Source organism: Xiphophorus couchianus, chromosome 23, assembly GCF_001444195.1.
Source record: "Xiphophorus couchianus chromosome 23, X_couchianus-1.0, whole genome shotgun sequence".
NCBI classification, from domain to species: Eukaryota; Metazoa; Chordata; class Actinopteri; order Cyprinodontiformes; family Poeciliidae; genus Xiphophorus; species Xiphophorus couchianus.
Window position 1 is genome coordinate 4,603,617 of NC_040250.1, and position 18,107 is coordinate 4,621,723.

Here is an 18,107-nt window from a genome sequence, read left to right on the forward strand (position 1 = left end):
AGCATGAAGCACAACGTCAAAACTTGTTTTACATAATTCAAGGTAGTGGGTGGAAGAATCAACTTATCAATATTCCTGCTCCTTATTAAAGTGGATGAACTTTTTTCACTAAAAAATGAAAATAGCACCAACAACAAAATCACCAGTATTAATTGAATAATACTACATATTATAAAAGCAATAATGTGAATGAATACGAGCTATTTAACAGAAATTATTGTTTCAGTCTCCAACTTCTATAAAATCTTTTTTAACCAAACAGTTTTCTGGGCTTTGCTGACTTGACTCCTGAGAGCCGTTCAGCTCCAAGTTATGAGCAAGACACTTAATCAAGGTTGGCCAACACATCATACTCGAGCTTTTTACTGCATCCCGACTCGTCGTGACGTTTTCCTCTCTGTCCGGGCTCCATCAATTATAATTCACATTAAGGCTATCGACCAGATAGGTCAACCTCCTGAGCTTAAATAGAAGCCGTATAGCTGTTACAGTTTAGGTTTTGTTGGGTTTCTACTAAAAACTAAAGAATCCTTAAATTCATAATGCTTTGTTTGTTTTATAACAGTGAAAAGACATCAGAACAGCAGAAACTCTAAATACCTTTACGGCAATGAAAACGTCGGAGTTGGTTTTAAAAAATCTGTTTTTATATAATTTATTTCTCATCTATTCTGACACAACAGCCAGAAGCATTGTTTCACAAAAATACCTAACATCTAAAAGAAATGTTAGCTTATCATTTTGCAGATTGAGGTAGTAACTGTATTTATTCAGCAACTTAAGTAACTTTTACTGGAGTACTATTATTATGAAGTATTCCTATTCTTACCTGTGTAAAATTTCCAGATACTCTATCCACTGAGTGAATTCACTAAATGAAGAACATACATATTTTAACCAAAAATGAGCCTAACAGACAAAAATTGACATTTTATGTGAAAGTGAGACCTCCTGTTTTGGACGCAAGCTTTGTTATCTTAATGTTATAAAATAACAGTCGAACCAAGAAGGCACAGTAAACAGTACCGTGTTTTCCGGACTATAGAGCGCACCTCACGATAAGCCGCATGTAGCATATTTGTAAAGATAATTTACTATATTTTCAATAAATGTAAATGAATTGTGACCAATAAGATCAATGGGCTAGTTTTCACAGAAGGTAAGTGCGACTCATGAAGAAGCAGACAGACTAGAAGGTTGCAGTTGCGAGTGCCTTGTATTTATAGTGTAAAACAATTATATACATATTTACAACAGTGTAAACATCCAAATGGCCATATAAAAATGCGCAAAAAAGAAAGAAAAGCAAAACAAAAAACAAAATTTATCAATCCCCACAGTTCCAACATAAATGGACCCACACCCTTCAGTTCATCTACCCTCAAGCTGGGGTTGATTAGAGGTCCCAAGCAGATTACAATTAAAGTGCTTGGTGCAGTGCAGGTCATCAGCTGACTAAAGTCAGATCAGAGTGGGGACAAAATTGTTCATTAGCTGCAAGGCGCCTCCTACCAGCCTGGCAGGAGAAGCAGAAGTCTTCCAGCACCAAAAGTGCAATCTTTTCTTGGGCTCTAGCTCGCCATCGAACCTGGCCTGAATAATAAACAGGACCATTTTCTCAGTATGTACATATAAATAATCAAAACATTCTAGTGTGCACACAAATTCATTAAATGGCACTCTTTGCACTATAAATAATTCTAAAACAGTCAATATGTATTTTCAATAATTATAAAATTCAATATAAATTACATCCATGAAAAATCCAATAAATATGCACCATATAAATTAGTTAACATGAAATGTCCATCTTCTTCCGCTTATCCGAGGTCGGGTCGCGGGGGTAGCAGCTTCAGAAGGGAGGCCCAGACTTCCCTCTCCCCGGCCACTTCTTCCAGCTCTTCCGGGGGAATCCCGAGGCGTTCCCAGGCCAGCCGAGAGACATAGTCTCTCCAGCGTGTCCTGGGTCTTCCCCGGGGCCTCCTCCCGGTGGGACGTGCCCGGAACACCTCACCAGGGAGGCGTCCAGGAGGCATCCTGACCAGATGCCCAAGCCACCTCAACTGGCTCCTCTCGATGTGAAGGAGCAGCGGCTCTACTCTGAGTCCCTCCCGGATGACTGAGCTTCTCACCCTATCTCTAAGGGAGAGCCCAGCCACCCTACGGAGAAAACCCATTTCGGCCGCTTGTATCCGCGATCTCGTTCTTTCGGTCATGACCCAAAGCTCATGACCATAGATGAGGGTGGGAACGTAGATCGACCGGTAAATCGAGAGCTTCGCTTTTTGGCTCAGCTCTCTCTTCACCACGACGGACCGGTACAGCGCCCGCTTGACAGCAGACGCTGCGCCAATCCGCCTGTCGATCTCCCGCTCCCTTCTTCCCCCATTCGTGAACAAGATCCCGAGATACTTAAACTCCTCCACTTGGGGCAGGACACCCCCCTGACCCGGAGAAGGCACTCTACCCTTTTCCGGCTCAAGACCATGGCCTCGGATTTGGAGGCACTGATCCCCATCCCGGCCGCTTCATACTCGGCTGCGAACCGCTCCAGCGAGAGCTGCAGATCACGATCTGATGAAGCCAAAAGGACCACATCGTCTGCGAAAAGCAGAGATGAGATCCTAAGGCCACCAAATCGGATCCCCTCAACACCTTGGCTGCGCCTAGAAATTCTGTCCATAAAAGTGATGAACAGAATCGGTGACAAAGGGCAGCCCTGGCGGAGTCCAACTCTCACCGGAAACGAGCCCGACTTACTGCCGGCAATGCGGACCAGACTCTGACACCGGTCATACAGGGACCTGACAGCCCGTATCAAAGGGCCCGGTACCCCATACTCCCAGAGAACCCCCCACAGGGCTCCCCGAGGGACACGGTCGAACGCCTTCTCCAAGTCCACAAAACACATGTAGACTGGTTGGGCGAACTCCCATGCACCCTCCAGGACCCTGCCGAGGGTGTAGAGCTGGTCCAGTGTTCCACGACCAGGACGAAAACCACACTGCTCTTCCTGAATCCGAGGTTCGACTATCCGACGGACCCTCCTCTCCAGGACCCCTGAATAGACCTTGCCAGGGAGGCTTAAGAGTGTGACCCCTCTATAATTGGAGCACACCCTCCGGTCCCCCTTTTTGAACAGGGGGACCACCACCCCAGTCTGCCAATCCAGGGGAACTGCCCCCGATGTCCATGCGATATTGCAGAGTCGCGTCAACCAACACAACCCTACAACATCCAGAGCCTTAAGGAACTCCGGGCGGATCTCATCCACCCCCGGGGCCTTGCCACCGAGGAGCTTTTTAACCACCTCGGCGACTTCGCCCCCAGAGATTGGAGAGCCCAACCCAGAGTCCCCAGGCTCCGCTTCCTCAGTGGAAGGCATGTTGGTGGGATTGAGGAGGTCTTCGAAGTACTCTGCCCACCGACCCACAATGTCCCGAGTAGAGGTCAGCAGCACACCATCCCCACTATAAACAGTGTTTGTGCTGCACCGCTTCCCCCCCCTGAGACGCCGGATGGTGGACCAGAATCGCCTCGAAGCCGTGCGGAAGTCTTTCTCCATGGCCTCTCCAAACTCCTCCCACGCCCGAGTTTTTGCCTCAGCAACCGCCCGAGCCGCATGCCGCTTCGCCCGCCGGTACCCATCAGCTGCTTCCGGAGTCCCACAGGCCAAAAAGGCCCGATAGGACTCCTTCTTCAGCCTGACGGCATCCCTCACCGAAGGTGTCCACCAACGGGTTCGAGGGTTGCCGCCGCGACAGGCACCGACAACCTTGCGGCCACAGCTCCGATCGGCCGCCTCGACAATGGAGGCACGGAACACGGTCCACTCAGACTCCATGTCCCCCACCTCCCCCGGGACGTGTTCGAAGTTTTGCCGGAGATGGGAGTTAAAGCTCCGTCTCACAGGGGATTCCGCCAGACATTCCCAGCAGACCCTCACAACACGTTTGGGCCTGCCAGGTCTGACCGGCTTTCGCCCCCACCACCGGAGCCAACTCACCACCAGGTAGTGGTCAGTGGACAGCTCCGCACCTCTCTTCACCCGAGTGTCCAAGACATACGGCCGCAGATCCGATGAAACGATGACAAAGTCGATCATCGAACTGCGGCCTAGGGTGTCCTGGTGCCAAGTGCACATATGGACACCCTTATGCTTGAACATGGTGTTTGTTATGGACAATCCATGGCGAGCACAGAAGTCCAGCAACAGAACACCGCTCGAGTTCAGGTCGGGCGGGCCGTTCCTCCCAACCACGCCCCTCCAGGTCTCACTGTCGTTGCCCACGTGAGCGTTGAAGTCCCCCAGCAGAACAAGGGAGTCCCCAGGAGGAGCACTCTCCAGTACCCCCTCTAAGGACTCCAAAAAGGGTGGGTAATCTGAACTGTCGTTCGGCCCGTAAGCACAAACGACAGTCAGAACCCGTCCCCCGACCCGTAGGCGGAGGGATGCTACCCTCTCGTTCACCGGGGTGAACCCCAACGTACAGGCGCCGAGATGGGGAGCAACAAGTATGCCCACTCCTGCCCGACGTCTCTCTCCCTGGGCAACTCCAGAGTGGAAGTATGTCCAGCCCCTCTCAAGGAGACTGGTTCCAGAACCAGAGCCATGCGTCGAGGTGAGACCGACTATTTCTAGCCGGAACCTCTCGACCTCACGCACTAGCTCCGGCTCCTTCCCCACCAGAGAGGTGACATTCCACGTCCCAAGAGCCAGTTTCTGCAACCGAGGATCGGACCGCCAGGGTCCCCTCCCTTGGCCGCCACCCAACACACAGTGCACCCGACCTCTTTGGCCCCTCCCACGGGTGGTGGGCCCATGGGAGGGGGGGGGCATGTTTCCTCTTCGGGCTGAGCCCGGCCGGGCTCCATGGGTAAAAGCCCGGCCACCAGACGCTTGCCATCGTGCCCCCCCTCCAGGCCTGGCTCCAGAGTGGGGCCCCGGTGACCCGCGTCCGGGCGAGGGAACACCAAGTCCAATGTTTTTACTCATCATTGGGGTCTTCGGGCTGCACTTTGTCTGGTCCCTCACCTAGGACCTGTCTGCCTTGGGTGACCCTACCAGGGGCATGAAGCCCCAGACAGCATAGCTCCTAGGATCATTGGGGCACTCAAACCCCTACACCACGATAAGGTGGCAGCCCATGGAGGAGTAACATGAAATGAAATGTAAAAAACCCAAATCTAAACAAGTGCTCAATAAATATTTAAGGCACCTTATTGTCCATCAAATGGGTTAACGGTCAGTCATTTAGCAGCTACACCGACAAACAGTGACAATGAGCTAATGCTAAATCACACACAGAAACACTCACCAATTCCGCAGTTTTATCTCACATAAAAAGATTTTTTTCACCTCCTTTATGGCTCTCAGTAGTTGGCTCCTGCAGTTCAGCACATTATGTAAGCATCATACAGATTTAAGGTGAATGATGATGACACAACACTCACCTGCAGCTCTGCTCCTCTCAACGAGTCCTAATGTTTCATACCTCCCGGCTCCTGCTAATATACCTAGCAGATAGGCTGCGATGGTACATGTGACAAAATTCCCAACAGCGATTGGCTGTGTAGAAATCTCGCGAGAATAGCTGACATTACATTAAAGATATCGCGAGAGTTCAGATAAAGGGGACGGGAGTGGAGAAACCGGATAATGGGGGAATGGAAGTTCAAATTTATACCCGGGTTACACGCACCTACTTTTTTTTTAAACTGGAAGAATACATATATAAGCAGCCGCCGCTCCCGGTTTCCCACAAGGACAAATCTGCTATTAAGGACGCAGCCTTGCGTCTCCAACGCTGAACCATGGACTCGTTCACGCTGAGCTTTACGTGCAGCGGCTCTATTTCTCTCATGTACTGCCAGATCAATAGCCCTCAACTTAAAAGCCGCATCTTTTTCTTTGTGTGGTTTCTATGATGAGGGGATATGAGTTTTAAGAAATTTCTCCATCATGCCTGCTGCTAGCATGTGCTTGTTCTAAATGAAAATTTGCGCTTTCTTATTTGATTTCCAATTTTGACTTCCAATGATTCACCTCCTGGTAAAGAGACCCCTGGTGGTTGAAGAAAGATCCATAGAAAAGCTGCACCGGGCTATAAGCCGCACGCTTCAAAGCGTGGGAAAAAGTAGTGGCTTATAGTCCGAAGAATACGGTATATCTTATCATTGGCGGTACCTCACCCTATTTTGTACATAGTCTTTAAAATTTGCATGTAGCTTCATATTTGTCTGTGGTATATTCACACCTAAAAACCACCCAGTGAAATGTGTAACCTTTATTGGGGGACTGACAGTGAACATGATTGCCTCGGGAAAGATGAGTTCAGTAGAGTTGATGAGTTTCCTTAGTGTCAGGAGCAGGGCCTGCATTTTATTGCCTTGTAATGTAGAATGTTTTTGAGACCGTTATATAAAAACATTTATTGGATCATAACATTCTTGTTTTTTTTGTTGCATCAAAAGAGGCGTCCTTTCTACAATATATCCTTTGAAATGGAGGCCTTAATGCCGAGGCTTGTTATTTTTATGTCTTTGCTGACACCAACAGTCTTGGATAGATGCATGAGAATGCTGTGACACAATCCTTCCCCCCTGCAAAACCTCAAAGACAATTCCCTAATTACAGACTCTTCTTCCACAACTTTCCTTTGAGAATGAAAACAGCTAGGCAGTGATGAGAATACACAGAACAAGTCTCGTTTTCATGGGATGAATCAGCAGCAGAGAAGATGATTAAGAGCTTGAGCCTCAAGTCCGCCCTTTTCTGTATGTTTATTTGAAAGAAGCATCATGCCAAGACAGAAATCTCTGGGATTAGGTGGAAATAAATTTATGATGAAATAATCCAGTTTGGCAATCTAATTTAAAGAAATGGGAAACTGACGTTCATAGCACTGTGTCAAACAGAAACACCATGGTTTATGGACACGGTGACTGATTAACATTTAGTGCTTCCATAACATCAGCCTTGCTTGACATTTTCTACACAATCTGAAAACTTGGTATTACTGTACTTAAAAAGCCAAAAGATGCAGTTTATTCCATTTGCAATGAATCTTTCCATAAGAAAAATATTCTCACTGAAGAGGTGGAGCACAACCAGAGTCTGGAATTTGAATTTTGCTTTTGAATAAGTATGAAATAGGAAAATAGAGTGGAAAACATATTTGGATTTCCTTCCGAAAGATCAGACTTTAGGGGTTTGAGGTTTATCTGGCTCTGAAACACAAAAAACAGATTTAGATATTTTTCTATACTGTTGGTAGAGACTATAGCCAATATTTTATATAAAAAGACAACATGGAAGAGGATAATTTTAGAGGGAACCCGTCTGCTGTGATAGCCTGCATTAAACAGGAAGTGGTTTAGTCCCGACAGGATGTTCAGCAAACCGACCGACCAATAAAAGGGGGTGTTATAGATTCACAGTCTGTGGCAGCTGTGCAAAATGCATATAATATCGCATGAAGCCACCGGCCCACCCACAGCACACCACAAAATATATGAAATCCAGATCAAAAGTTTGCTGTGTTTTTTTTTTTCTGTAACAGAGCAGATTGTTGTCAAGTTGTTGATGTTCAAAGCTTGAGAGCGGATCAGGCAGCATGTGTTTCTCTACGCCATGTGCTGTGATCTACTCGTTCATAAAAGTCGATTGTTTGAGCGAGTCTTTCAGTTAATCAGCAGCATATATTACAGTATGTGTGCACTCATAATCGCCTGAAAATATATTATTCAGTGACTTACTCAGTCTCAATGCAGGGGATTGGTCATTGTTTAGATGTTATGTGATCAAATGTTACATTTTGTTTTATTGCTGTTTGTTGCCCCTGGTCATCTGACTCATGAGTGTTATAAAACAAAACAAAATTAAACAAAAATGAGACCTTCTGGTACTAAACAAAAGTTAGAATAAGCTAAATTATTCTGTGAAGCTGAGAGAATGTCCAGAATTCAGTTAGGTCTCTTTTTGATACCTCTGATTATGAAACTGTCGATATAAAAATGAAGCTGGCATGGTCATTTGTTTGGGCCTGGTTCTGTTAAAGGCTTCTTCAGTTTCAAAAGTAGTTGTTCCTCCAAGACTGCCATCACCTGCTTGCAAAATCAATGCCACAGTGGAATGGATTTTTTCTTAAAAATAACTAAATACTAAGCCCTGGACTTAGTAACTGGATTTAGTTATTAATCAAATGTTCATGCATTGGTTGCAAGAAGCTGTATCTTAGTAGCGTTCTGTTTACCTGTACTCAGAACGCTATTGTTCTGTTTAGAACAGTAGCATTCCAAACAAATTTTGCGTTGCGTGATATTCTGTTAGGAATCCTTTCTAACAACCAAATCAGACTTTCAGAAATCCTGCTGCAGCTCTGCAGACCCTTGTGGAGTGTGGTAGAGTCTGAAAAATGAGAAATAGAAAACTTAACCACCTATTGACAGACATTTGTAAACACACGCAGCCTAGAAAACACTGCCAACTAGGTGGCGTCTTTGATTTTTTCAGTTAAAAATTGACCTCAGGCACTGCAAAAAAATATTGTAGCACAAAAAAAGTGACTTTAGTTTGTTGTTTTAAAACATTTCTTTCATTTGAAAAAAGGGGTGAAAAAGTTGACTAATGCCACACTTATTGTATTGAATCTTTTTAGCTTGTTTCCTTTTTCTACACCTAACGGGTTTTAATTGGAGTGTGTGCTCACTGGGGAGGAAATGGAACTGGCGTCTGAACTGCAAACAAGGCTTTCATATTATGAAGCGTTCCTGTATGAGCTGCCACAGCGGAGCCGTCACTCCCACACATGCTTCCTCATCATCACGCCGAGGCTGCTGCACTTCCTTTCACTGCTCCTCTTGGGTTCGTCTGTACAACCAGAACACTGTGGACTTGATAGAAATGCTGACAAGCTCAGCTCTGGGACACGTTGGATGAATTATTATGAGACTTGGAAATATTTTTGACCTTTAACAGTGATCAATAAAATCGTTGAGGGAAAAGAAGAGGACATGCTTTTTCTAAATTTAATGTGCATATCCAGTTCTTCATGTTGTTGTAGGAGTTTTTTTTATTCTGTTTTGTTTATTTCCTATAACAAAGGGCAACAAGTTCGTTCTGTAAATAATGCAGCCGGTTGTGAACATTGAAATTGAATTCCTATAAAAAGGCGACTTCTGTTTAGTCTTGTGTATAATTGCATGGCTTAAAGCATGAAGGTCTATCCACAACCACATGCATATTCACTTACTGTTTTTGTTAGTGAATATGCATGGCGACCGTAGACATGGATTCATCACAGTAAAACTGGGGAGTAACTTGATAATTTTACTGATTTATGGCCTCCAACTTGAAAAGATACATTTCTATCCAATTATTTTATATAATACATTTCAATTTCCTTCCTTTTACAAGATACAAAGTCATATTGTTGTCCTTAGTTGCTGTTTATTTGCTTTTCAAGCCTTTTGGTGCTCGATATGTTTACAGCTACATGCCCAAAACCTTTATACCTTTATAGAAAAATAAATAAATAAATAAAAATAGAGATAGAGATAAAATAAAAGATTATTCCCTCTGGATTTTTGCTTTGAGTGTAAATATTACATACAGGGTCACAAATAACACAAATAGCAAGTTTAAGTGCAAACAATAAAGGTAAATAAAAGTTAGTAAATGAATAAACAAAAGAATTATTTAATTTGCCTAAAAGCTCATGTATTATATCGAACTTTTTTTGATCATATGTTTAAACAAAAAACAGCAATTAATGTAACAAAACAGCAATAGTTAGAGAACGTATGTTTTATTGAGGAGGAACCGATGATGAAAATGACTAATTATAGCACAGTTGCTTCCTGAGGCCAGAATACTTCCAATAGTGAGGGAGGGGAGGGGCTCCTTTCTCTAATAAACAACATGTGAGTATAGCTGAAGATTATCTCTTATTTTTTTTGTTTCTTCCTTTTCTTCCTTGTCTCTTTCTTCTCTCCAGAGGATGACTGATACTCATAATGTATTCCAGCTGCAGACCCCCGCTAGTTGCCCCCTCGTTTCCCTTTGTCAGTCTTATCTGCTCATGAGGTAAAGTTTCCACTTGCAGGATAAGCAATGCCACCGCTCCTGCTGCCAAAAGAAGAGACAGAGCAAAATCCATTAAGATTCATCAATCAAGGTTCAGGTATGCAGGCACTATAGGTTATGTTTTTAAATCTGCTCACCATTTAAGGATAAAGACATGTCTGAGTTACTTTTCCCATTCCTAAATATTGCAGGTCAGTTGGAATATTTCTGCTACCTTCTAATGGAGTTTGATCTATAGGCTGTTTTGGAAATGTTTGCATCGGACCGTTTTCGAAGACATGTAGCACCTGGGGTTGATACACACCAGTCCTCCTGAAATTAAACCGCAATGAATTTCACAGACCTGCTGCTCCAGAAACTGAAATGACGGAGGCGTTGATTTAAATCTCAGAGAGCTACTAAGTCAGTGTCAGAAAAGATCAGGGCACATTTCAGTTACTACCATCTCCTTCATTTCCTTCATTTATTTGTATATATTTCCAACATTTTCCTGCTGCTTCTTGGCAGCTTTATGAGTTGGGATCTATGCACCACATTTTACACATAATATTCTTGCCCTATGATTTAAATCTAGCAGAGAAACGTGTGAAAATTAGCTGAACAAGACACTTAAGGCTCAATTTCTTCTTGTTTTTGACAGTAATCCAAGTAAGTCTATCAGAGAGATGGCCTCAGGTTTGACTCTAAAGGCCCCAACATACTCGGGCGCACTTCAGACATGTCCTCGCAAGGATAGATTTTTATGACCGCGTACACGGTGTCGCACATTAAACTGCCCAGTGGAAACAGTGTTCACATCAAACTGGTTTTCATGTGACACCGGGCTGACAAGTTTGAGAATAAGGGTTTCATGAGTTCATGTTCTTTCAAAGTTGACATCAACATGATATCAGTCAACATAAAGTTGTCACTGGGACGTGATAGACATGTAAGCAAAAATGCTTAACAGCAACAGACTTTATATGTTCACGCAAATATTGACCTAGTGAATTATGCAGAATTATAAGAACAAAAAACAAGACATCATCCCAGACTTCTTTATCAGAGAGGTGGTCCAATAAGTTGAGTGTGACTTTTTTTTTTTTTCTCGAACAACGGCAAGGAAAGGATGATTGGTATGTGCTCATTTTCGATTGCTGCAAAAATTATTACACCGATCACAATTGTGCTTTAGGAACATAATAAGCAAAGCTTATTGAATGGATCCCTGATTACAGCTAAAGGCAGCGCAGCGCTGGCTCCGGGCAGCGGTTCACTGTCTTTCCCGGATGAACCGACATGTGACTGCCATTCTCTGTCCCGCACTGAGAGGCGAGTTAAGGCTTCCCAGATGGAGAAGAAACAGAGCTGGGCGCCCAGATAGTTCATCAAACTAGCTAGTTCTCATTAGGATTGTGTGAAATAAAGGAAATTGTCACGAGAGAATAATCAGTACGCTGGAGTATGAAGACCCAACAGTCCGCGGACAGTACGCCCGAGTATGTGGGGGCCGTAAGATACCTTGGAATTCATGAAGTGCAGGGTCAACTCAACCAACTCTCCACCATTGTGTTTTGTGATTTTCTTCAAATATGATGCTATGAAATTAGCACGAAGCCCAAATGTTTCCACTTTGGTCTCGATGTTTAAAAGTCACTGTTGCACAGAACTTTCCAGCTTTGCAAATGTCAATGAGAGACACATAAAGACAATTACAAAGTCAGTCTTCTGTCACCTGAAGACAATTTCTTCCGTTTATTTAAAAAAACATTGAATGGCTTAGCAGCAAAATACATCAAAGATCTATTCTTGTCATATCAACCTTATGTCCACTCAGGACTTCTGGTTCTGATCTACTCTGCAGAAGGTTCAAGATCAGAACCATGGAGAAGCAGCAGTCAGTTTTAATGCACCACTAATCTGAAACAAACTTCAAGAAAACCGCAAGGATGCTGAAACACAAAATTCCTTTAAATCCAGGCTAAAAACCAATTTATATAGAGCTATCTCTGATTAAGAATACCTAGAACATTTATTAATTTTAGTCTGGATGTGTTTTGTTTCTTCATTGTGTTATGTTTTTATCATGTGAAGCACTTTGAACTGCTGTGTTGTACTAAATAAACTTGAGTATTCATGCCATGTGTTTGTTTTAAGAGAAAAGACCTCCTTAAAACCTGAAAAAAACCCTGATTTGTTCCAGGTTTCTCAGATTGCACTGACATAAACTTTGATGAATCAATTGGAAGAAGCAAGTGCAAACTCACGCAAGCAACCGTTTTTTTATTTTACCTTCATTTTATTTTATCTGTGTATTTTGGGTACTTGTTTGCAAAATGCTAAAATCTAAAAAAGATGTCTTCAGTCAGCGGCTCCTTCAAACAGCTGTATCACAAACTGCTAGAGGAGATTTTCCCAGCTAACAGCTATAGACTCTGAGGAGAGAGTTACTGCAATATCTAATTTCAATTTATGATTAATATGGTTTTACTGAACTTAACTGATTTGACTATGTTTAGTCTGAGTGTAAACACATTACTGTGAAACAATACTTGAGGCCTCGGTCATGGCACATGCAAAAAATAAATGCCGAAGTTGTGCTGCTTTGGAAACAATCAGCATGTAACCTGCAACCTGTGTTGCCTCTGCATTCTGGCCGTCTTGTGAACCCTGTCTAAATAAAATCAGCACCAGATCATTTGTTCTGAATTACATTGTGTGCAACCTCTGAGTTGGAGAAAATAAATAATACATATTCAAATGGTTATAATTCTTGCCGTTAATCAGCAATTACGCCTCACACCCATGTTTGTCGACTTCATTGTTTCCCCGTACATATGGCAGATTAAAACAATATGAATTTTCAGCGTTACAGGAGGAGGATTATTTAGTAGTCAAGCCAAAGCACGTGCATAAAGCAGCTGCTCTCATACCAACATGTGACCACAGGACCGAACTCTTTCCATGCTGCGGTGCTGCGTCACACTTCAGAATACGACACAAATCACAAATTATTCTCAACCTATGAAATAATAGAAGAGATGAAAAATTCTGGCTTCTGCCAAGGCAGCAGATGATACCATGATGAACGTCGCAGACCTGCCAGCGCATTCTGTTGTGATCATGCAGCTGGTTCTGTTCTCGATGTGTTGCAGCGACGCAGACCTCCACCGGCGCTTGGAGGTGGCCGCACAGCACCAGATGTTCTGAGAGCAGTGAAGGGGGGAGTCGGGTTCTGTTTGAGATTTGCTGTGATGTGGGCGAGGTGAGGAACAGTGCACATGACTGCAGCGGGTCCCACATCTGTTCTGCCAAGAGTGACTCTAACAGCTTCGAGGCATGACAGCAGAGAATTTAAACCAAAAGATGGAGATAATTGTCAGAGGAGGATTATTTAGTTTTCTTTTTCATTACTATTTTAATATATTGCGTCTTTCTGGTTGCAATGATTTCAGTAATGCAGAGATAATAGACCGAGGTCAAGCTGGTGGCATCCCAGAAATCAATCACCTCATTACAATGGTGGTATGACACATTTCCAGCTGAAACATTTGTGCAGCTGGCCTTGTTGGCAGGTTTTGCTTCTCTGTGTGAAGTATAAAACATCATTATTGGCAAAATAAGAACACAGAAGGCAATTCCAATCTTTTCCCCGCTTTGCGGTTTGTCACAGTTTGAAAAGACCCCAAAATGAACTTTAAAACCACCAAGTTTTGAGCTGAAATGTTCACTTATTTAATTTTGTTTTCAGTGTTTCTCTTGTCAAATGCTCATACCTAAAAATTCAGAGAACTCTCATTATTTAAGAACAGTCAGATGTATTTAATATTTTCTTGTGGAAACAAATCCCTGTCTTTTTCAGACTCCTATGCCTCTAATATGACTGAATCTTTCCATTGTTGATTGTTTATTTGTTAAATGTCCTGAACTCTCACGAGGACCCTGCAGGTTGTCTTGTACTTTCAGAGATGCTCAAGACAAGGCAGCCAAAGTACGGAAACAAAACTGTATCCAATAACAGTAGTTTCCATTGACTTTATTGACCAATGACTGCTGGAGATAGACACCATGGATGGATGCATTGATTAGAAAGCTCATCTATGAAACAATCCTGCTTTTTTCAGAGAAAACATCAGTTTCTGCACAATATTCATATATATATATATATATATATATATATATATATATACAGTATATACTGTATATAGTTGAGTGTTCCCAAATCTTTTCAGATTCAAATGCAAATTTATGTTTATCTAATCAGAAGAAGAAGAGCAGTAAGTCTAAATGAGCAGTTAGAGCACTTATATACAAATATAGGTAATATGGAGAGGTGGTGAAACAAATCAAACTTTATTATTTTTTCATTAAATCATAAGATAGACAGCTAACTGTGATTTTTTGGGGGTAGTACTACTTTTTTTTACACAATATGTCTATGTTTGGAGTCTGCTTCTATTCTGTATGTTTGAAAGCTGGAAGTTCAGTAAAATCTGAATAACAAAAAATATGGAAAAGTGGGAATACATGAATAATAATATACTTTTAAACTATACAAATGAAAACAAATTTACACTGAATTTATAGCAGATATTGGTCATGATATTTGAAATAATTTATTTGGGAAACTGGGGACAAACAAAAGTAGAATATAGAAAATGAATGAATAAGTTATGGATGGAAAGAGATGCATGGACTTTTCCATTTTCCACCTAGAGTTTGAATACTTCTCTTCTTTACCAGACAGAACATTTCCACCACATGACTCTGTGTCAAAATACTCCATCAGGGTCCAGCATCCATCACTCAGGGGTATTTTCAGTAAACAATTTAGAAAATGATTAGCGGACATACGATACATTTTAGTGGTTCCAAACTAGGATCTTAGAGGATTACATTAGAAGGAGGCCTCTGTGCAGTCTGTTTTATCTCCTGGATCATCTGACAGGGTCATTCTCATGACAGCCAATTGGTCACAGATGTGTCTCCAAAAATGATAATCCTGTCACTGATGTCTGCGGCAGGGTAAAGACCATCTGATTAAAATAGGATTATGACAGGGTTTTAGGGTCCTGGCAGGATTAAATGGCTGTCAGGATTAATGAGAAACAATGAGGTTCTTCTGATGGGTTAATTAAAAATCTGATTGGTAATATTACTCAGCTTGACATCAGAGTTAAAGGACAATGGGCTGAAGTACACTTGAATTCTGTGCAGAGAAAATATGTCTAACACATTTCGAGAAACTTCTCATTGTGATGTAATGACTGAAAACAAAACAAATGACCCTAGAAATATTTTTCCAACTATAGGAAAGGTTTGGCATCTTTTCTTCACTTATTCACTTGTGAACAATGAAAGGGAGAGTGCACTGAAGAGCTCAGTTTCTCATGAAAGAGATTTCTTCCATTTTTCCCCTTTTGTTACACTTATGTCGTCCAACTTCCCTTCATACTCTACCTCACCACATCATTGACCTTCTTATGTCATCTTTTTTGTTTGTTCCTCTATTAAAAATCCATATTCAACGCTCTTTGTCCAACACATATATCTACTATATTTCCTCTGCAGATGTCTTATCCATCTCTCAAACATTCTCTCCAAATCACTATCTGAGATGTCCCATTGATTTACTCAGTCATAAACTTGCTTGGTGGGTCTGGTTGCCTTATGGTGTTATTTCACTATATTTATTTGCTTTTTGAGAAACTGAGTATTTTCCCTGTAGCACAATTGATTTTCTATGATTGTAAGGCTGTTCCAATATCTGTGTTTCCATTACAAATGTCTGAAAACTTTGTCAATATTCTGCTATTGTCAAAAAACCCACAATTTTGCAATTGCAATGTTTTCATTGAATAAAAAACGCAATTAAAATCACATGTGAATGAGTTTGTTCATGCAATAAGCTATTTAAAAACATACCACACCATCATCCTCACACTACTGCCTGCCATCTTCTTCGTCCTTTCTGCTAGCAGAAATATCCAATTGTGGTTCGCATGACTTGTGTGATGGGAAAAATGTTTTCACTGCAGTTGAGCACAATACACTAATTTTGATACAGCTGAAAAACCATTCATTCTAGTGCTAAAACTTTTGATTAAAAAAATTTGGCTCTTCAAGGTCATCAAAGTCGATGTGTTCCCATAAAGCAAATTTATGGAAACGCACTAGTTTATGTAATGTTTATAGCAAATATTTGTGTGTGATGTGTGTTCAGGTCTTTATGCAACATTAAAAATAAAGTCTCTGTTGCCTCAATTTGTTTGCAGTTGCATACAATAATAAATGTGTTTTTGCTATCAACAACATTCTAAGTTAAGTATGAAAACAGCTAAAAAATACAAAGACATATATATATATTGTCAGGATCCCTTGGTGTTCATGTGTTTTTTGTGTGTGTGTGAGAGATCTCTCCATCAGAGGATCTTTGCTGCAGTGCGTATCTGCTCCACTGCTGACTCTTCACTTGTCTTCAATCAACTGACTATCTGCTGTGGATTTAAGGAGCTGTAACATGATGAAATTATTTTCAAACATTTTAATTGAAATACATTCTTAGGCGTTATATTGAATGTTCTTTTTGTCATACTCACCACTAGGAAACATTGTTTGGTTATATGAACATCCATATAATCTGCTTTCATTAAACATGAAAATCAGATTATTGAGGTAGAGGGTTTTTTTCCAACTTGGAGAATTAAAATGCCAGATGTTAATATTTGATGTGTTTTAGCTATAACATAAATATTTCATTAGTTCCTGTGCGATTTGGAGTCGTTCCTCAGCTTCGAGTCTTGGTTCCAAATCAGATTGGAACAATGCAGACCAGGCTGTAACACGGAGGAATTTGGTCTTCACAGGGAAGGTCGTTGACCTGTTTTCTCAAGGAAATTTATGAAGCGTATTTGTAGTGCTTTGTCTGTATCCATTTCAGCCTATGTGAAAAGCACTGTTCGTTTTGGATTTCTTCCTTGGACTGTCAGGGTGGTATTCATGGAGCTAGTCTGATCCACATTCCCCATGTGATCCTCCACTCCATCAAAGCTTCTCATGCTTTGTTCTAAGCTAACAAACTGTGAGGAAATGTCATTTCAAATGAACATGAAATCATCAGAAACGTTTTGTGGCTGTTCCCTTAATAGTCTGACTTCCAGTGTTTCAGAGAAAATGTCAGAAGTTTCTTTTTAAACTCAGTTTTTTTTTCTTGTGTCAGAGTTTTCACCCAGTCCGGAAAAGTCTGAAATTGTTTGAAGGTCTTTTCCAGGTTTGGATCAGGGTTTTATTTTATTGTGACTTTTTGTTTGATTGAGTTAGTTTTTATTAGTTATGATTAGCTAAATTCTGTTTAAATTTTATTAGTTATAGTAGTTTTAGTTTTTTTATGCTTTAACCTTTTTGAATTCTGCACCTAAAAATTCACTCAAGTATTGCATTTTGATTATGTATACATCAATTGGGTAATGAATAATCAAAGAAGATACCACTTTCAAAAAATGTATCCAAGTATTATTGAACAACCGACTGACTGACTTTTCCTCCCAACTTTTTCTGTCACCATCTTGTCGACTGACATGAGGGTTACCAGACGGAGTATGGAGTGCCATAATTTGACAACAGCTGTGTGGGGAAAAAATTATATTTCACATCAGTTCAAAAGGCTAATAAATAGATTCATAAACATGAAAACAAAAGATATTAAATAAGTAATTTCAGTATGTTTAAGTTTTATAAACACACTAGGTAGCTATTTTTTCTCCTTTTAATTTCAGTTTTTTCCATTTCAGTTTTTGTTATTTCATTAGTTTTAGTTAACTATAGTAACGTTGGTTTGGGTAAGGATTGGATAAATACTGTAGGGGAGAAATGCTTGTATTTCCAGACATTTTCCCATAGCCCATCCATCCATTCATCCTGCAGACAAATTATGCTTTGAAAATGTTTCTAAATATCAATGCATCCATCACACATGTGAAGTTGAAAAGTGTTTTAGCTTTAATCAAGCTGTTTTGAAGCAGATATCTAACAAAAAAATCAG

At 41.4% G+C, this 18,107-nt stretch overlaps 1 long non-coding RNA gene across 1 annotated transcript; it reads right to left on the minus strand.

The window, feature by feature from the left end:
* Positions 1–1,197: 1,197 nt before the first annotated feature.
* Positions 1,198–5,429, minus strand: LOC114139507 (uncharacterized). The gene is made up of 2 exons (XR_003594461.1): positions 5,319–5,429; positions 1,198–1,593 (listed from the first exon to the last, which is right to left on the minus strand). It is a non-coding gene; the product is annotated as an uncharacterized LOC114139507 (long non-coding RNA).
* Positions 5,430–18,107: the final 12,678 nt, after the last annotated feature.